Here is a 22,264-nt window from a genome sequence, read left to right on the forward strand (position 1 = left end):
CCCCCTTAGTCGTCTCTTTTCCAAGCTAAAAAGTCCCAGTCTTATTAAGCTCTCCTCATATGGCAGCTGTTCCATGCCCTAATCATTTTTGTTGTCTTTTCTGAAACTTTTCCAATATATCTTTTTTGAGATGGGGCGACCCACATCTGCATGCAGTATTCAAGATGTGGGTGTACTGTCCATTGATGTTTATAGAGACAATATGATATTTTTATATTATCTTATTACCTATCCCTTTCTTTATGATTGCCAACATTCTATTCACTTTTTTGACTGCCCCTGTACATTGAGTGGATGTTTGCAGAGAACTATCCACAATGACTCCAAGATCTCTTTCTTGAGTAGTAACAGTTAATTTAGACCCCATCATGTTATATGTATAGTTGGGATTATGTTTTCCAGTGTCCATTACTTTGCATTTATCAACACTGAATTTCATCTCCCATTTTGTTGCCCAGTCAGCCAGTTTTGTGAGATCCTTTTGTAGTACTTCGCAGTCTGCTTGCGACTTAATTATCTTGAGTAGTTTTGTATCATCTGCAAATTTTGCTACCTCATTCTTTACCCCTTTTTCCAGATCATTTATGAATATGTTGAATAGGTCTGCTCCCATTACAGACCCCTGGGGGACACCACTATTTATCTTTCTCCATTCTGAAAACTGACTATTTATTTCTATCCTTTCATACGAATAAATGGTAATAAACAATAAATTGTTTCCTATCTTTTAACCAGTTACCAATCCATGAGAGAACCTTCCTTCTTCTCCCATGACTGCTTACTTTGCTTAAGAGCCTTTGGCGAGGAACCTGGTCAAAGGCTTTCTGAAAATCTAAGTACACTATATCCACTGGACCCCCCCCTTGTCCACATTCTTGTTGACCCCCTCAAAGAATTCTAGTAGATTGGTGAGGCATGATTTCCTTTTACAAAAACCATGTTGACTCTTCCCCAATAAAGTATGTTAATCTATGTGTCTGACAAGTTTGTTCTTTATTACAGTTTCAATCAGTTTGCCTGGTACTGAAGTCAGGCTTATCAGCCTGTAATTGCTGGGATCACCTCTGGAGCCCTTTTTAAAATTGGCATTACATTAGTTATCTTCCAGCCATTTGGTACAGAAGCTGATTTAAATGATAGGTTACAGATTACAGTTAGTATTTCTCCAATTTCACATTTGAGTTCCTTCAGAACTTTTGGGTGAATACCATCTGGTCCTGGTAACTTATTAATGTTTAGTTTAGCAATTTGTTCCAAAACCTCCTCTAATGACACCTCAAGCTGGGACAGTTCCTCAGATTTGTCACCTAAAAAGAATGGCTCAGGTTTGGGAATCTCCCTCACATTCTCAGACGTGAAGAATGATGCAAAGAATTCATTTAGTTTTTCTGCAATGGCCTTATCGTCCTTGTGTGCTCCTTTAGCATCTTGATTGTCCAGTGGCCTCACTGGTTGTTTAGCAGGCTTCCTGCTTCTGATGTCATTTTTTTTGCTATTACTTTTTAAGTCTTTGGCTAGCTGTTTTTCAAATTCTTTTTTGGCCTTCCTAATTATATTTTTATACTTCATTTGCCAGAGTTTACACTCCTTTATATTTTCCTTACTAGGATTTAACTTTCACTTTTTAAAGGATACCTTTTTGCCCCTCACTGCTTCTTTTATTTTGTTGTTTAGCCACAGTGGCTCTTTTTTGGTTCTCTTACTATGTTTTTTAATTTGGGCTATACATTTAAGTTGAGCTTCTATTATGGTGTCTTTAAAACGTTTCCATGCAGCTTGCAGGGATTTCACTTTTGGTGCTGTACCTTTTAATTCCTGTTTCACTAACTTCCTCATTTTTGTGTACTTACCCTTTCTGAAATTAAATGCTATAGTACTGGGCCACTGTGATGTTTTCCCCATCACAGGAATGTTAAATTTAATTATATTATGGTCACTATTACCAAGCGGTTCAGTTATATTGGACCAGATCCTCTTGGACCAGATCCTGTGCTCCATTTAGGACTAAATCAAGAATTGCCTCTCCTCTTGGGTGTTCCAGGACTAGCTGCTCCAAGAAGCAGTCATTTAAGGGGTCAAGAAACTTTATTTCTCTGCATCCCATCCTGAGGTGACATGTACCCAGTCAATATGGGGGCAGTTGAAATCCCCCATTTTTTTTTGTTGAGTTTTTTATTTTAAAAGCCTCTCTAATCTCCCTGAGCATTACACAGTCACTATCACCATCCTGGTTAGGTGGTCGGTAATATATCCCTACTGCTATATTCTTATTATTAGAGCATGGAATTACGATTCATAGAGATTCCATGGTATACTTTGGTTCATTTAAGATTTTCACTTCATTTGATTCTACGGTTTCTTGCACATATAGTGCCACTCCCCCACCAGCATGACCTGTTCTGTCCTTCCGATATATTTTGTATCCTGGTATTACTGTGTCCCATGGATTATCCTCATTCCACCAAGTTTCTGTGATGCCTATTATATCAATATCCTCATTTAATACAAGGAACTCTAGTTCATCCATCTTATTATTTAGACTTCTAGTATTGGTATATAAGCACTTTAAAAACTTGTCACTTTTTAGCTGTCTATCATTACATGCTGTAATTGAATGAGACTTTTTTTTATTTGACTGTTTCTCATCAGATCCTACCTGTATTTTATCTTCCATACTCTCCTGCTTACTAGGACATAAGAGAATCTCTATTAATAGATCCTCCCCGAAGGGATGTGTCTGTCTGAACCACATGCTCCTCCGCACTTGTCAGTTTTCCCTCAGCCCTTAGTTTAAAAGCTGCTCTACAACCTTTTTAATGTTAAGTGCCAGCAATCTGGTTCCATTTTGCTTTAAGTGGAGCCCATCCTTCCTGTATAGGCTCCCCCTTTCCCAAAAGTTCCCCCAGTTCCTAATAAATCTAAACCTCTCCTCTCTACACCATTGTCTCATCCACGCATTGAGACCCAGCCTGTCTAACTGGCCCCGCGTGTGGAACTGGAAGCATTTCAGAGAATGGTACCATGGAGGTCCTGGACTTCAGTCTCTTACCTAGCAGCCTAAATTTGGCCTCCAGGACCTTCCCTATGTCATTGGTACCTACATGTACCACGACCACCGCCTCTTCCCCAGCACTACATATAAGTCTATCTAGATATCTCGAGAGATCTACAACCTTCGCACCAGGCAGGCAAGTCACCATGCAGTTTTCCTGGTCATCGCAAACCCAACTATCTGTGTTCCTAATGATCGAATCGCCCATTACTAATACTTGTCTCTTCCTAATAACTGGAGTTCCCTGCCCCGGAGAGGTATCCTCAGTGCAAGAGGATACCATGACTTCATCTAGAAGGAGGGTCCCAACTAAGTATATTCACATACACTTCAGTGATCAACTGTTTTTTGTAAGAAATGTGTCGTGTCATAAGCCTTATGATTATTCAGAGACTTGACTCAGCCATTAATTAACTTTGTGAGGCTGACTCAGCACATATTTCTTCTATTAGTCTCAAATGGGGCTTGGGTAATAAATGTTCTTTCAAATTTCACTGATATAGAGATAGAAAAATTCTTAGAATCTCCAAACTGGTCTGAAAGTCCTCCAGTCACAGGAATTCTTCCCTTCTACTTCGAAATCTGATTGTCAGCTATCTCAAGGACCAACGCCAATGTGGCTGCTTCAAGGATTCTAATTAAACATTCCTTCCCTAGAACACATGGAACCTTCTCTCTCGCCATTTCCCCCCTTCAGACAGAGACAGGTAATGGGACTGAGATGTAAAGTAACCTAGAGTCAAGATCCAAAGATCAGGACTTCTATGCCAGATCCTGAACAGAGAAATCCAAAGGCTTCAGAGGGCTCTGAGCAGGTACAAAAGCCTCTTCCAGGTTGAGGAATTTTTAAGCTCATGATCCTATTCACTTCTCACCTATGGTGAAGGCTACACAGGCCAAATTCCCCTTTGGGAAATGACATTTCCCAGCAGTGGAAAGACTACGCTAGCTTGTCCGATGTAGGGCATTGTATTCTTGAAGAAAAGATGCATTTACACGGTGTATGCCACTTCAGTTCCATCACATCATGGATGTAAAACAAGCTCTTAATATAAATTAAAATTGCACTAAATTACCAACCCAATGTAAAATCAGCTGTGCTGAAGAAAAGAGAATGAAGAAATATTCTAATGGAATGGATGAAAAGAAAAAGGGGAGAATTTTACACACACACACACACACACACCTTTGACTTTTGCCTTACTGGAGGCAATGGGCTTTTTCTTGAAGATGGAGTTACTCTTTCTACCTTTGCTACTAGGAACATGAACCAGGAGGAACTTAACTGTCTTGGTCATAAGTTTGTGGCAATGGTAAAAATTTCAAAATTATTGCTGACATGCACCGCACTTATTGAGGACAACAGTAACTTGCATAAGCAGATCCAAGAGAACAATGGCAGTACAACCACACTAGTACAGGCCCTTATCGAAAAAGAAAATTTGTAACTTCATAACAGTTCTGTTAACACTAAGGAACTGCTAAAAGTTCCAAGTGATCCACTAACATTTCTGTAAACATTTTGAAAGGCGCAGATATCACTCAGACCTTGAAACTTATTGCTCCTGAAAACAAGTTGCACTCTTCTCAATACTGAAAATGTTGATGTGAAGGACTCAAACTGACAGGAATCTAGCTTTAAATTAAATCTCAGCCTGGCAAAAAACTGATTAATAATCCTTGAGAAGGGGTTCATTTTCCTTATTGATCACATACATACCAAACAGTACAGAGCCCGTGTCAATCTGAACACTAAGTACTGAATCAAAATACTGTTTAAATGTTAGTTGGAAGTAATCAAGGATTTAGCACGTGAAGCATGTAAAAGATGCACATTAGATCAAACATGGCACATTGCACAGCTATTCTGCCTTAAATTATAAATTGTTCTAGGAAATACATTCACAGTTTTAAAGCAAAATTTGAACCAATTTGTTTAAGACCAAACTACTCACTGAAATGGTAAGTATACAGTGAATATGACAAATTTATACTGAGCAGAAAACAGTTATAAATGCATAGCACCACCTTTTTCAAGTATATTAATCTACACACCTTCTGAAAGTGGAGATTAATGGTTCAATATGAAGCCTATTAATTCACTCCAACCACAAAAATCAGAACTGTTGAATTTTGCTCCCAGAAAAGTATATTGGCAATTCGAAAGCCAGTTAAACTGTTAAGTAATTCTCAGGAAATTTTTCTCATCTGTTGATGCTAATGCTAAGTTCCATATCTAGATCATTAGAAAGTAGTCCAGCACATCTGTTCTAGAGGAGCACATCATATCCAAGGTTCATCCACCACCAGGCTTCACAATAGTCCTGGGTTTTGCAGCACTGTCCTGCTTTGGTCTCCAAAACCTCCTGTCCCAGTTAAAAGCAGCTTCTGTCCCGCAGTGCAGGCTAGGGTCAGCTCCCCACTTTGGGTGTTGTGACCTGGCTTCTGCTGCACAGGGTCCTACCGCCATTCTGGTTTGGCCTAACCCTCCGCAGCAGGGAGTTTGGCAGGCAGGTATTTCAGTGAGCAGTCCTGCAACTTAGATCATGGAGTCCCGTGCTACTCACTCTAATTTGGACCAGCTACCCCCACACCAGGGAGACCGAACAAATCTGAGTGGTGTTGTGACCCCATGCACCAAGAGCCAGGTCACAACACCAAGAGTGGGGTGCTGAGCCCAGCAAGCCCTGCAGGGCGAGGGCAGGGTGGGTTCACTCTGCAACTCCCCTCCTTCCCATAAGCAGCACCCAATCCAATCCCACACTCCTGAGGGCCTCCCACCTCGGGGAGGGGGCAGCACTCCCTCTCCCCCAGGAGCAGCACCCATCCTGCTTTAGCCACTCAAAATGTTGGAAGATATGAATCAGACCAATGAGAAGTTTCCAGAGATCCTGACATCATGGACAGTAACCACTGGAGCACATCGTGGCTGAGATTATGTCTATCTAAAACCTCTCTTTTGGGAACTTGTGCTTTCAATGGTCATACTGTAAACTGAAATGAATTAGATCTTCATGGAGGGTTGTGGAGAGGTACTGGTGACAGATATTGCAACCTCATGCAGTATCTTTGGGGGGAGCATGTTGTATTAAGATTATACATGGGAACCTGGGAGGCAGTGACCATGAGATGGTCGAGTTCAGGATCCTGACCTGAACAAGGAAGAAAGGAGAGCAGCAGAATACGGACCCTGGACTTCAGAAAAGCAGACTTTGACTCCTTCAGGGAACTGACGGGCAGGATCCCCTGGGAGAATAACATGAGGGGGAAAGGAGTCCAGGAAAGCTGGCTGTATTTTAAATAATCCTTATTGAGGTTGCAGGAACAAACCATCCCGATGTGTAGAAAGAATAGTAAATATGGCAGGTGACCAGCTTGGCTTAACAGTGAAATCCTTGCTGATCTTAAACACAAAAAAGAAGCTTACAAGAAGTGGAAGCTTGGACAAATGACCAGGGAGGAGTATAAAAATATTGCTCAGGCATGCAGGGGTGAAATCAGGAAGGCCAAATCACAACTGGACTCGCAGCTGGCTAGGGATGTTAAAAGTAATAAGAAGGGTTTCTACTGTAAGCAACAAGAAGGAGGTCAGGGAAAGCATAGGCCCCTTACTGAATGGGGAAGGCAACCTAGTGATGGATGATGTGAAAAAAGCTAATGTACTCAATGCTTTTTTTGCCCGTCTTCACAAATAAGGTCAGCTCCCAGACTAGTGCACTGGGCAGCACAGTATGGGGAGGAGGTGACCAGCCCTCTGTGGAGAAAGAAGTGGTTCAGGACTATTTAGAAAAGCTGGATGAGCACAAGTCCATTGGGCCGGATGCACTGCATCTCAGGGTGCTAAAGGAGTTGGCTGATGTGATTGCAGAGCCATTGGCCATTATGTTTGAAAACTCAAGCTGATCGGGGGAGGTCCCGGACGACTGGAAAAAGGCTAATGTAGTGCCCATCTTTAAAAAAGGGAAGGAGGAGGATCCGGGGAACTACAGGCCAGTCAGCATCACTTCAGTCCCTGGAAAAATCATGGAGCAGGTCCTCAAGGAATCAATTTTGAAGCATTTTGAGGAGAGGAAAGTGATCAGGAACAGTCAGCATGGATTCACCAAGGGCAAGTCATGCCTGACAAACCTAATTGCCCTCTATGATGAGATAACTGGCTCTGTGGATGAGGGGAAAGCAGTGGACATGTTATGCTTTGACTTTAGCAAAGCTTTTGATATGGTCTCCCACAGTATTCTTGCCAGCAAGTTTTAAAAAGTATGGATTGGATGAATGGACTAGAAGGTGGATGGAAAGCTGGCTAGATCGTCGGGCTCAACGGGTAGTGATCAATAGCTCCATGTCTAGTTGGCAGCCGGTATCAAGCAGAGTGCCCCAAGGTCAGTCCTGGGGCCGGTTTTGTTCAATATCTTCATTAATGATCTGGAGGATGGTGTGGATTGCACCCTCAGCAAGTTTGCAGATGACACTAAACTGGGAGGAGTGGTAGATACAGTGGCAGGTAGGGATAGGATACAGAGGGATCTAGACAAATTAGAGGATTGGGCCAAAAGAAATCTGATGAGGTTCAACAAGGACAAGTGCAGAGTCCTGCACTTAGGACGGAAGAATCCCATGCACTGCTACATACTAGGGACCAAATGGCTAGGCAGCAGTTCTGCAGAAAAGGACCTAGGGGTTACAGTGGACAAGAAGCTGGATATGAGTCAATAGTGTGCCTTTGTTGCCAAGAAGGCTAACGGCATTTTGGGATGTATAAGTAGGAGCATTGCCAGCAGATCGAGGGACGTGATCATTCCCCTCTATTTGACATTGGTGAGGCCTCATCTGGAGTACTGTGTCCAGTTTTGGGCCCCACACTACAAGAAGGATGTGGAAAAATTGGAAAGAGTCCAGCAGAGGGCAACAAAAATTATTAGGGGGCTGGAGCACATGACTTATGGGGAGAGGCTGAGGGAACTGGGATTATTTAGTCTGCAGAAGAGAAGAATGAGGGGGGATTTGATAGCTGCTTTCAACTACCTGAAAGGGGGTCCCAAAGAGGATGGATCTAGACTGTTCTCAGTGGTACCAGATGATAGAACAAGGAGTAATGGTCTCAAGTTGCAGTGGGGGAGGTTTAGGTTGGATATTAGGAAAAACCTTTTCACTGGGAGGGTGGTGAAGCACTGGAATGGGTTACCTAGAGAGGTGGTGGAATCTCCTTCCTGTGAGGTTTTTAAGGCCCGGCTTGACAAAGCCCTGGCTGGGATGATTTAACTGGGGATTGGTCCTGCTTTGAGCAGGGGGTTTGACTAGATGACCTTCTGAGGTCCCTTCCAACCCTGATATTCTATGATTCTGTGGTTTATGGATCATTGTGGGCCAGGGGTTGTATGCAACTCCAGGCAGGGAGAGTTGCTTTTAGCTCCTTCAGGAACTAAAAACAGCAGAGGGTGATTAAGCTGAATCATTCAGGTTGTGACCTCATACTCCAGGGGCCAGGTTGCAGAGAGATACCAACCCCTGGGGAAGCTTCAATATACTAGTTCAAATTGGGTTTTCCAGAGACCAACAGACAAAGAAAGGGCTTTTGACATAAAAGACTGCATTTAAACTGATTTGGGGCCTTCTTTCTGATTCAGCAAATGTACAGGACCTTAAGTCCACAGAAGGCCCCAGCTCTTGCAGAAGGGTTGGAAAGTCTTTGGACTATGAAGGTCCCCGTAAGACTGATGGGTGACTTCTGTTAAGCTTTTAGAAGGTGTATAGAAACTTTTACTGTTTTTATATTTTCTTTCTGTAATACTTTTACCTTAAGAATAAAAGTGCTCACCTAGAAATGGCTGTGTGGTAACTTGTAACTGTGGACACTATGTCATTCATAGCCCTTGGAGAGAAATCAAAGCCCAGCTGTTGGCCTTTCGGCAGACTGGCTTGCTGAGTATATCATAGTGTAAGGCAGGGAGCTGTGTCACCTTAAACCCCATCCCTGGGAGAAGATCTGAGACTCGTTTTGGCACTTCTGACATGGAGCGAGGTAGTTACCCAGAAATGGTGACAGTGCTTTCTCCCAGTCTTCAGACAGCTGTGTTCAGTACTGATTTCCTATTAAAATATAGAGCACCTAAAGGGCTAAATTAACTGATGCCAGATGGTAATGGCCACAAGGTTAAAAAAAAGAACACAGTCTATGACAGGAGCATACAGACTTTGCTTTAGTCATACCCCCTACACCATCAGTACCAAGGGCAAAATGTTTATTTCTGCTGTCATTTGCACCAGAGTGGTTGGCCTGGACTGTGGCCAGAATCTGACAGAGTTGCAGCCCAGAGCAACACCGCCAGCATCAGAAGATCTGGACATACATTTAGAAAGGCTCAAAGGTTTGGGAAATGTACATGAAAATGATCGGTAATGAAGATTTATTTAGTTGTTACTCAGATTCATCTAACATACAATATTTAAAAACTTTTAGTTTGAATTGCTTAAATGTTTTTAAATACAATATTCGCCAACAGGTGAAGTAAAGTAGTAAAAGTAAAGTAAAATAAAAATTTTTTTAATCAGATTAACTAAAACTGGTCATTTTAAAATCTTTAGCTGATTATGGTGCACCTCCTCTAGAATAGTAAATATAATGTAATATCACAAATGACATAGCTTCTTCCAGAACAAAAAAACAAATGACATCATTTCATAAAACTAAGACTACTATTGTATATACAATAACCTGTAAACAGCTATAAACATTTCTTTAAGTATCAAATAGTCTGTGGCTGTAATGTCTGAACGATATAGCCCCTGTTTTATTACTTAATACTTTGATATTAAGAATTCACGTTTTATCCTTATGCAAGTCATCATAGGAGTAATACTGACAATCTCAAAAGGGTAATAGTTCTAAAACGTTCCTCAGAAATATCCAGCACCCTTCTTATACTTATCAACAGGCTACAGTTATGTTGTAACATCTACCTACTTGAGCTATCATATTCCTCTGTGTTTTATTTAAAATGCTGACAAGAGGTGTTACATTCAACATGACAAAATAATTAAACCTTTTTCTTCACTGTTCAATGTGTGTGTGTGAGTGTGTGTGTGAGAGAGAAAACGAACAAAAGGTAATTTCTATTTTAAATTTCTAACCTATAGCAGTGTCATAATTCTCTTTCAAGGAATGCAAGAAACCTGCTCCTGTTCCCCACCACCAAAAAAAAAAAAAGAGTCAGTTATTTGAAAGACTTAATTTTGGTCTTTCAATTCTCAATATCCACACCAGACAGCTGCCCCAATGCCCCAAGTCGTCCTTATATTCTATGCCACGAGCATAAACCAGACATTGATAGCACTGGTTGATAACGTTACTCAATGGTATGTATAAGAATTAAACCATTATCACCTTTTTTGCCATTATTACAATTTTGAGGCTATGTAACAATACAAATATCTTGTTGTTTTCATCCCTTCTACAATGCACCTCAGAAAATCATTCAAATTTTTGCATGGTGAAGGAGCATCATTATGTTTAAAAGTGTTGTTCCACAAAGGAGCCGCATTAAGTCCAGGCTCAGTTTATTCAAAAGATGTTTCTCTCCTATACTAGTTTGCACCATTCACCTGAGTAGACAATAAGATGTAAGGGTTTCCATTAACTGTTCACCCCCTATTTTCTTAGTCTTACATATTAGCTTACATTTAGGATCTTGGATATTATCATTCTTTAAGACCTAAAAAATCAAAATATTCACAGCAATAAAGATACACTGTCTTTAAGATTCAACCTGACAAACATGAGGGCAACTTCGAGTGAGCTAAAATGAGAAAGATTGCTAGTAGTATAAGCGGACTTTGTGAAGAAGTGACATCAGTGGTTCAGAACATACAAGAGAACAGGCCATTCTTAACTTAGTCATATATTCATAGATTTTTAAGGCCAAAAGGGACCTTATGTTCATCTAGAGCTCACCTCCTGCCCAGAGGTGCTGGAACTAGGAGTCCGGGGGGTGCTGTCTTACCCCGTGGCTTGAAGTGGTTCCACTATATACAGGGTTTACAGTTGGTTCAATGAGTACTTGTGGCACCTTAGAGACTAACAAATTTATTTGAGCATAAGCTTTCGTGAGTTACAGCTCACTTCATCAGATGTAACTTGTTACAACTGTTAATTACCCTCACTCTCTTAAAAACATGTATGTTATTTCCAGTCTGAACTTGTCTAGCTTCAGCTTCTAGCCACTGGATCTTGTTTATGCCTTTGTGTGTTAGACTAAAGACACCTCTACAATCCGAAATCTCTCCATCGAGGAACTTACAGACCACAATCAAGTCGCCTGTTAACCTTCCTTTTGGTAAGCAGATTCAGCTTCTTTAGTCTCTCATTGTAAGGCAGATTTTCCAGACCGCAAATCATTCTTGTAGCTCTTTTCTGAGGCCTTTCTTATTTGTCAACATACTTTTAAAAATGGACCCCCAGAACTAGACAGTATTTCTGTAATGGTCTCATTAATGATGTATACAGAGATAATACCATCTCCCTACTGTTAACTAATATTCCTCTGATTATGCATCCAAGGATCATATTCACCCTCTTAGCTAGCATTACACTGGAAGCTCAAATGCAGTCGGTCATCTACCACTATTCAAGTCCTTTTCAGAGTCACTGCATTCAAGGACACAGCCCCCATCTTGTAAAGGTGCTCTACATTCTTTGCTCCTATTAAAACTCATGTTGTTCAAATAACCCTATTTTAACAAGCAATCCAGATTGGTCTGTATAACTAGTCCTTCAAAAACTTAAAGAAAATGGCTGAAAGGGTAAGCTAAGAGTAACCACAATATAATTAAATTCAGCTTCTGTAGGGGAAGCACTTTCTTTTGTGATATTAATTACTACTGTAGAGGAAGTGCATCATAATCAGATAATGATTTTAAAATTACTAGTTAGTTAAGCTGATAAAAACCAAAAGATAAACACTATCTCACACACACGTGCTAATCAAAGACCCTAAAGTCAAAGGTGAGGAAATTAAAATCCTTAGAATTAGTATAGGGGTTTAAGCTTCCCAAAATAAAGCCTCAGAGCATGCACACCAAAACAAAAAAGAGAGAAGGCAAAGGAGAAAAAATAATATAGAATGATGAAATGGATAGGTACCGTATATACTCATTCATTAGCCTGTTTGTTTATAAACTGATCCCCCCCAAGATGGATAGGTAAAAATGGCAAAAACTGTATGACCCTTTCATATATTTCAGGGGTTGGCAAACTTTGGCTCCCTGCCCATCAGGGTAAGCCGCTGGTGGGCTGGAAAGTTTTGTTTACCTGGAGTGTCCACAGGCACGAAGCCCATCAGCTCCCATTGGCTGGGAACGGCAAACCGCAGCCACTGGAAGCTTATGGGCTCCGTGCCTGCAGACACTCCAGGTAAACGAAATGTCCCAGCCCGCTATCAGCTTACCCTGACGGGCCGGAAGCCAAAGTTTGCCAACCCCTGATCTACAATGACAATGTATTAGATATTGAATTCAATAATTCAATAGAGCTTAAAATCATCAACTTTTGGTATAGACCTGTTGAGAAGCCGACCCCCACTCTTTGATGCATCACTTTTTTGCCCAAAAAAATTGGTTTATGAACGAGTATATATGGAAATCCAAACAAAACAGGAATCCCTTCATAAAATGGAATCCTAAACCAATGAAGCCAATAGAAAGGAGCATAAACTATATGGCAGGTAAAATTTAAACTGGAAGTTTGTAAAGAGGGAACAAAGAGTCAAAGACAAAAACAAATACAAAAAAGACTAAGTATAACAGAACCAAGAAGTCTGCAAGGTAATTTGAGAGTCAGCTAGGCAACCAGGCAGTAAACGGAGCAATTAAGGAGAATAAGGGCATTACAAAGAAGCTAAATTATTCCTTTGCATTAGTCAGCATCACTGAGGATTTTGGGAGGATACATACCACAGATCTAGTCTTATCAGATAGTAAAGATGAGGCACTGTTAAAGATTGAGCTGTCAGAAGAGATGATCCAGGAACAAAAAGAGCAACAACTCAACAGCATTGGTTATTATGTGTGATATATGATATCCATTATGTATTATATATATATGATATACATTCAAGGGTTTCACAGGAGCTACAGAATGAAGTGGCTGAACTCTGAAGAAAAATGTGTAATCTCATTAAAATCAGATACTCTATTGAATATCTGCAGAATTGCAAACGTACCAATTTTATAGAAAGAGTTGGGTGATCTGTGGAATTATAGACCAGTGAATCTTATTTTATCATTTCAACCAGTTTTCTTGATGCTAATTAAAAACAAAACTATATGAAACATAAATGAACATGAAGGCTTCCTAGATAAATCATGTTTCTCCAATCTACCTTTGGCAAAAGCTCCTCACATGAGGCTATTAAGGCCAAAATTTTCAACCTTGTTTTCAGTTAGGCTCCTAAATTCACATTTTTAGTACCTGCACCTGCCACTGATCTCAATAAGATTTGTGGGTGCTGAGGATCAGACCACCTATATTTGGGTGCTTAGTTTGGATTAAGGAGCCTAGTTTTAGGCACCCAGCTTTGAAAATGTTGGCCTACATAGTCAGAGGATGAAATTTAAATACCTGCATGAATTAGAAGCTAGCAAAAAACAAAAAAGGAGAAAATTATCGATTTTTCACATGGCAAAAGTTAACAGTGTAGGCAGGAGCAATGTTGTTTAATATATTCATTAATAATCAGGAAAAGGGAAGGACAGTGAGGTGACAAAACTTCGAGATTAAACAAAATTATTAGGTTAATCCACACTGGGAAGACCCTAAGGAACTTCAGAGGCACCGAACAAAGCTAGATGAACCACAATGACATGAAATTCAGCACTGACAAATGCAAGGCAATGAACATTGGAAGGAATATATTTAACCACTAACACACATTGCTGGGTTGCAAATTAACTGTGACCACTCAGGTTGAAGGCCTGCATGCTCAATTTGCAGATGTGGGCAAAAAAGTGATTGGGATTGATTTATTAATTAGGAAGTCAGGTCATATATATTGTGGATGATTTCCCTTTCATTTACACAGTTTACAGAATTTCTGTACAACCATCTAAGGATTTTACCATATGTGCTTTTTTGTAAGTACAAAGAAAAAGGAAGAATAATGCCGAAAATGAGCCCAAGTTAAGTTTGTTAATGACAAGTGCCATGCTCAAACTGCTACTGTGCCCTATTCCTGTGTAGTTTCCTTACTTCAGTCTCATATGGTGCAGCTTTTGGAATATATTATATATATTGTCTTATTCAAAAAATGATGAAGAGAAGGGGGTATTTACATCCCTATTTTATACTATGCTAACTTTAAAAGTGGGAGCTGTTTCTACAGCAGCCGCTGGGGTTTCCACAATTGCAACGGTCATGGGAAATACCACACACCCTTCAACATCTGATTACAGTACATAGCAGTTTAGACAAAATGACTGGGTTGCCATAGCCCAAAGTATTCTACAGAAGTTAATTTAATTTTTTTTAACTTATTATTTCAAGATAAGTGTAGTTCCAAGCCAACTAAGATTCAGCCAAAGCCAATTCCAGGGCCTGTATTTTGAAAGTAAACACACTAAGATAAGTTGATCCTAGAAATCAATTGTCTCTCTTTTTATTTGTACGGAAACTCACTAAGATATGATTTATAAGTACTACCAGGAACAATCAGATTGAAAGACAAACAGCTTGGTAAACACCAGCACCTTCAAAACAATTTTCATTTGTGAATGCTGAAAGACCTTTTAAAATAGGGGGAAAGGGCAGTGTCACAGGGTGACATTGGCCCTTTAAGAGGGTGCAGGACCAGTGCACCTGTGACTTGGTCAGCTGACTCTAGCTGAGCTTTAAAAGAGGGTACCTGGGCTTAGAGAGAGGGAGACCTGGTGAGAGGGAGTCTGGGTGAGTCAGGCTGACAGCTAGTCAGCAAAGGGGCCAGAGTCCCCTGGGAGAGGAGACAGAAAGAATCTGAGAATTAAAGTGGGGGGAAGGGAACCTTTGGAACTGTAGCCCAGGGTGGGCTGAGGAACTGTGTTTTTGTTGATTTGACCAAAGTTTGAACAATAGAACTGCACGGAAGAGACTGTGGATGTAGCAGAGAGTCCGTAGCAAGCTGGGGGGAAGCCCTACCTTGTTACAGGAAGAAACTAGGCACTCTGTGGAACATAAACAGAACACAAAGGGTATCTCTACACTGCAATAAAACACCGGTGTCAGCTGACTTGGGCTCATGGCTTTCAGGCTGCAGGGTTATAAAATTGCTGGGACTGCAGGGTCCCAGAGTCTGGGCTTCAGCCTGAGCCCAAACATCTACACTGCAATTTTATAACCCTACAGTCCGAGCCCTGTGTGCCCAAGACAGCAGACACAGGACAGCTGCCAGTGTTTTATTGCAGCATAAACATACCCATAATGGCTGCCACTTTTGTATACATCTCTAAGGGCTTCATCCAAAGCCAACCAAAGTTAAGTTAAAGACTTAATTGGGCTTTAGATCAGACTGTTAATCACAGGACTACTGGTATCTAGTTTATCACTTTGTAATTAATCATGAATTGCTGGACTACGAAAGGAACAATTTAAAAACCCACAAAATTCTAATGGTATGTCAAAAATAAGGAAAATAATAAATTTTGCTTTTAATGCTGCAGTATCTAAACTACAGATTCAAACCTCACAAACAAGCTAAGAGCTGCAGTCATCACTAGACTCTGGCTTTCTGTCTGGTTCAATAAATCTATAATGAAATTGAGAGACCTGTTAATGTGTTCAGTAAGCATTTGGTCCATCTTTCATACAGTTGTTAATGAAGTCCATGTGTTCTACAATTATCTCATAGGAAACAAGCCTGTAGCTAATAACTTTTGAAGGTTATAAAGATGTAAAAAATTAGTTTTTTGGCAATGCCAAAGTCATTTATATTCACAACTAAGCCAAAATGTACATAACGATAAGATATTGATAAGAATTTTTATAAGAAAGTCTTGATAAGAAAATAAAAATAAAATTCTTGATAATTCTGTTACTTGATAATGAATAGTTGATTTATCTGATAGTAAATTAATTTCTTGTGCCTTTATACAAGTACATTTTGACGTTGCTAAACTTCCAAGGTTTCTATTCTTTTCATCTCCTTGGTGTTTTAGTGGACTTCTTGACAAAGCTTTTATTGATTTGTTTTGAATATTCAGTAATGATGAGAATGTTAAAAATGTGACTCTTAACTGAAGGTACACAACTGCGCCTTACAAAAGGATAAAAAAGTATAATGAAAGTCCAATCGGATGGGCAAGCACAATATTGTCTCAACCTGTAGGTGTATGCTGTCGACCAGCTTTGTGTTGATTATTTCTTTTTAACATTTTAAATACAGACACAGAACCAGTAAGAATTTACCACTTGTGACATACTGACTTTGGTGTGCTAATGCAAATGTAATGGCTTGCTGGCTTTTGTCACTAGAGAGCTAATGCTATATTGAGATGCTATGGGGAAATGACATATTTTGTTAGCAATAACACTTACCTACAAAAACAGATAAAACTAGCAGTATTTTATTGTTACAGTATTTTACTGTAAAGCATTTTCTGTCTGATGAAAAAGATGTATTGTTTCCAGACTATCCAAGTTGTATTTTCAAAAATACAGCATAGTTCTCTACTAAACAGAAAGGAAAAGATGATTATAGTCAAAAACAGTTTCTGAAATATTAAGCTACACTGTCAGATCTGACTGAGCGACATGCACAAATATGCTGCTAATATTTGCTCATTTAAATAATGTTAGATTATATTTCATACTTGGGATTTTAACATTTGCTTGCAAACTAGGTTTAGAAAGTTAACATGTATGTAGAACTTACTCTATTAATATTTTAAAAGGTAGAGCTCAATTGTCTTTTTCCAATAATTCTACTGTGAATTTAAAGTCAATGCAATATTTATATTGGACTTCATTTCTGTAATTTTGGTCTTAAATGTCTTCTACTTCTGCACCTTAATTTAGCTTTATACCTCAGACCTCATTAAATGTCTTATCTCATAACCATACTATTAGCTTTCGTTGATATTCCACTGAGCAAAGATGAAAATGTGACAAACATTTCTTCAAACTAACTTCATTTAAATATTAATCCCATTAATATTTGATAAATGGTCACTTCACAACTGGAACCCACATTTACAGCATTCAGAACCTAATAGCTACTAACTTATTCACTGTTCATTTTCTTTTGGCATACCACTTTAGTCAGGAGAAACCAGTTTTTGTTCACCTTGATTTGCATTCTTTCCCTTCATCCTCCCAATTACTGTACAGTCCTAAAAACTGTGGCACTTGATCATAAGCAAAGAGGCTGAAATCAATGGCTCCAAGCTGTTACCTAAGATGAATGATCCAGAATGGACTTTGATGCTGCTGGACCGAGACACTGGATTTTCCAGTTACACTGGTGTAAATCGGGAGTAACTACTAAAGCCAAAATAGTTATAGCAGTGTAAGACTGGCAATATGAAAATGTGCCTTGCCCTGACAGCATGACTAGTCACTTTCAGGCAAAGGAAGTGGAGTTCCATGGTTGCTGCTTAACGTAGTTCTATATTGCTATTGATTTTGTAATGTTCTTATTCTTTACCATCTAGAACTCATTACCTCTTTATATCTGTACTATATAAATCTTACAAGAAAAGCTAATGGCATAATTGACCATAAAATACCTACGTTTCTCTTCTATGGATTTTTCGTTTTATTCTGTTTATTTCATTTTTATCTCTTATTTGAACTGAGATGAACCTCAGTGAAAAACCAGAACAAGATGTAACCCAGCTATCTATGTGAACACAGAATAATGTTTTGTTCATTTCCCTAGATGAAACTTCCTTTAAACTAGATTTTACAATTCCGGAATAGGTTAAAGTTGAAATGGATGAGTTCAAAGAGATTGATCATAGAATCATAGAATATCAGGGTTGGAAGGGACCTCAGGAGGTCATCTTCACTTTCCCAAATTTTTGTCTCTCTCTAGGAACATAGACATAAAATTAACAATTGAACACATGGTAATAAAGATAAACAAAACAAAATTTAAATGTTCCAAAAACTAGCCCATTAGACAACAAAATGACTGTGCTGATTGTGCAGCAATTAACCCTCCTTCACATACACCAGTCTCTCACACTTTTTCCTCAAACAATTACGGCTTGTCTACACTACCACTTAAATTGATGTAAGTCACATTGCTCAGGGGTGAGACAGGCCAGTCCTTGCCTACAGACAGCCCCCCAACCTGAAGCAAATACTCACCAGCAACCGCACACCACACAACAGAACCACTAACCCAGGAACCTATCCTTGCAACAAAGCCCGTTGTCAACTGTGTCCACATATCTATTTAGGGGACACCATCATAGGGCCTAATCACATCAGCCACACTATCAGAGGCTCATTCACCTGCACATCTACCAATGTGATATATGCCATCATGTGCCAGCAATGCCCCTCTGCCATGTACGTTGGTCAAACTGGACAATCGCTACGTAAAAGAATAAATGGACACAAATCAGATGTCAAGAATTATAACATTCATAAACCAGTTGGAGAACACTTCAATCTCTCTGGTCACTCAATCTCAGACCTAAAGGTCGCAATATTAAAACAAAAAGACTTCAAAAACAGACTCCAACGAGAGACTGCTGAATTGGAATTAATTTGCAAACTGGATACAATTAACTTCGGCTTGAATAGAGACTGGGAATGGATGTGTCATAACATAAAGTAAAACTACAAAAGGTTTTCTCCCCCTCACACACTTCCCCGCTCTCCTGCTGGTAATAGCTCATCTTAAGTGATCACTCTCCTTACAGTCTGTATGATAACACCCATTTTTTCATGTTCTGTGTGTATATAAATCTCCTCACTATATTTTCCACTGAATGTGTCAAGGTTCCTCCCCCACTCTGAACTCTAGGGTACAGATGTGGGGACCTGCATGAAAAACCTCCTAAGCTTATCTTTACCAGCTTAGGTCAAAACTTCCCCAAGGTACAAAATATTACATCCGTTATCCTTGGACTGGCCGCTACCACCACCAAACTAATACTGGTTACTGGGGAAGAGCTGTTTGGACGCGTCCTTCCCCCCAAAATACTTCCCAAAACCTTGCAGCCCACTTCCTGGACAAGGTTTGGTAAAAAGCCTCACCAATTTGCCTAGGTGACTACAGACCCAGACCCTTGGATCTTAAGAACAATGAACAATCCTCCCAACACTTGCACCCCCCCTTTCCTGGGAAATGTTGGATAAAAAGCCTCACCAATTTGCATAGGTGACCACAGACCCAAACCCTTGGATCTGAGAACAATGAAAAAGCATTCAGTGTTTTACAAGAAGACTTTTAATAAAAAATAGAAGTAAATAGAAATAAAGAAATCCCCCCTGTAAAATCAGGATGGTAGATATCTTACAGGGTAATTAGATTCAAAAACATAGAGAACCCCTCTAGGCAAAACCTTAAGTTACAAAAAAGATACACAGACAGAAATAGTTATTCTATTCAGCGCAATTCTTTTCTCAGCCATTTAAAGAAATCATAATCTAACACATACCTAGCTAGATTACTTACTAAAAGTTCTAAGACTCCATTCCTGTTCTGTCCCTGGCCAAGACGACTACAGACAGACACAGACCCTTTGTTTCTCTCCCTCCTCCCAGCTTTTGAAAGTATCTTGTCTCCTCATTGGTCATTTTGGTCAGGTGCCAGCGAGGTTACCTTTAGCTTCTTAACCCTTTACAGGTGAGAGGAGCTTTCCCCTGGCCAGGAGGGATTTCAAAGGGGTTTACCCTTCCCTTTATATTTATGACAGAATGCATCCGATGAAGTGAGCTATAGCTCACGAAAGCTTATGCTCAAATAAATTGGTTAGTCTCTAAGGTGCCACTAGTACTCCTTTTCTTTTTGGGTGTGAAAAAGGCACCCCCTGAGCAACGTAATTTACATAGACTTAACGCGGTGTCTACACCGTGCTATGTCAGTGGGAAAGGGTCGCCCACCAACACAACTTCCGCAGCTCATTAAGGTGGAATAATTATGCTGATGGGAGAGCTCTCTCCCGTCGGCATAGTGCATCTTCACCAGACACACTACAGTGGCAGAGCTGCATCAGTGCAGCTATACGGATGTAGTGCAGCAGTATAGACAAGCCCTTAGATACTTTGCAAATGACAGAATTAACTTTTTAATCCCTGCAGATGTGAGTGTAGCCATTGTTAGCAGTGAAGATAAAAACAGGAATTCCCCATCTCCCAAACCTTGCTCTAAGGGTCCAAATCTGAGAGACACCAAGCACCTAAAATTCCCATTTAAGTAATGGGAATTGAGGTAACTCAGAACTACTCAGCGTGAGGCCCTAGAGCTCCGCAGTTATGAAGATGATAAACATTCAGCAAAATAAAATGACTATAAATGACAAATGCTAGATGCAATTGTGTGAATACACAAGCATGCACGCACAGAGGGAAGTTACTTTAAGACACTGAAAGGTTCCACTACACTCTGAACTTGTTTACCATCACCTACAGATAGGAAATCTCCTCAAGAGGCTTATTTTATGGTCAAAACCTATCAAAATAAATTAGCTTTCTTCCTTCAGGAAAAAATTCCCTGTAATTTAAAGGGGCACTGTCTATATAAGTATCCACTAAAAAAAATTGGTGAAATTCTCTAGAACTATGCCAAGATGGCTAGTATGTGCAATGGCTCTGTTTCTGAGCAATCACCATTTCCGTGTGCATACTGGTGACAGAACAAGTGCTTGGAGCCACCATAAGAACAGTCTCCTGCAAGGGTCAGTATTATCTCCAATGTTATTCAACTTAGATTTTGAATGACCTACCATATCACGGGTCTCGCAAGTTTGTTTATGCAGACGACACACTCCTCTGACATACTTGAGACTGTGCTGAATGTAGGTATGGCCGATTACTGTCGTCAGTGGTGCCTAACACCAAGTGGAAGTAAGACTGTGTCGAGTGTCTTCCACTTCACACATAAGCAGGCAGAAAGCTGAACACAGTTCTCAATGATCAGCGAATAAAGCATGATTCACACCCAGTCTGTCTAGGCGTCATGATGAACAAAACTCTCACATATCATGACCATCTTACAAAGACAGCAACTAAGGTCAAAATGTGTAACAACCTGCTCAGAAAACTGGACGGAAAGACATAGGGTGCCAACGCCCAAATGTTATGTACTTCACCATTGGTACTCTGTTATTCAGCGGCAGAGTATTGCACTGTAGTATGGTTTCGCTAGTCTCACACAACAATGATTGATGTGCAACTTAATTCCACCAGGTGTATTATTTCAGGCACACTTAAATCTACTCCTCTACCATGGTAACCGGTTCTCTGCAATATTGCTCCGCCCAGTGTTTGCAGAGAGGAAGCACAGCAAAGCTTGTTATAAAATAGTGTGATATGCCACACCTACTGATAATTAAAGATTTGTTTAATCCACCATGTGGTCATCTGCCCTACACATTGCCCATTGTGCATAAGTTTACCATTTAAGGGATTTACAGTAGAGGAGGCATGGTGAGCTTCATGGTCCACAGAGAAAGTGACAAGTTATCTTGTCTCAGAACCCACTCAATGTCAACTCAGGTTTCATTTACGGCGAAGGCAATGGAGCTTTCTGAACTGGTTTTGTACTGGACATGGAATTTGTGTTGCAGTGGAATTTCAGTGGTGTTTTAGAGATAGTCCACTATGCCAATGTGGGCAGCCACAAACCATGACACAGAATCATAGAAGATTAGGGTTGAAAGAGACTTCAGGAGGTCATCTAGTCCAACCCCCTGCTCAAAGCAATACTCCAGATGTGGACTCACCAGTGCTAAATAGAGGGGAATAATCACTTGCCTCGATCTGCTGGCAATGCTCCTACTAATGCAGCCCAATATGCCGTTAGTCTTCTTGGCAACAAGGGCACACTGTGGACTCGTATCCAGCTTCTTGTCCAGGTCCTTTTCTGCAGAACTACCACTTAGTCAGTCGGTCCCCAGCCTGTAACAGTGCATGGGATTCTTCCATCCTAAGTGCAGGACCTCTCCCCCCATCTTAGTGTCATCCGCGAAGTTGCTGAGGGTGCAATCCATCCCATCATCCAGATCATTAAAGAAGAT

The 22,264-nt window shown here is 40.2% G+C and overlaps 1 protein-coding gene across 4 annotated transcripts in view; it reads right to left on the reverse strand.

Moving 5' to 3' along the window:
- The window catches only part of RNGTT (RNA guanylyltransferase and 5'-phosphatase), a 436,222-nt gene that overhangs the window by 126,539 nt on the left and 287,419 nt on the right, over nt 1-22,264 (reverse strand). The gene's annotated exons all lie outside the window — the stretch shown is intronic.

The sequence above is a fragment of the Lepidochelys kempii genome, chromosome 3 (assembly GCF_965140285.1).
Source record: "Lepidochelys kempii isolate rLepKem1 chromosome 3, rLepKem1.hap1, whole genome shotgun sequence".
NCBI classification, from domain to species: domain Eukaryota; kingdom Metazoa; phylum Chordata; order Testudines; family Cheloniidae; genus Lepidochelys; species Lepidochelys kempii.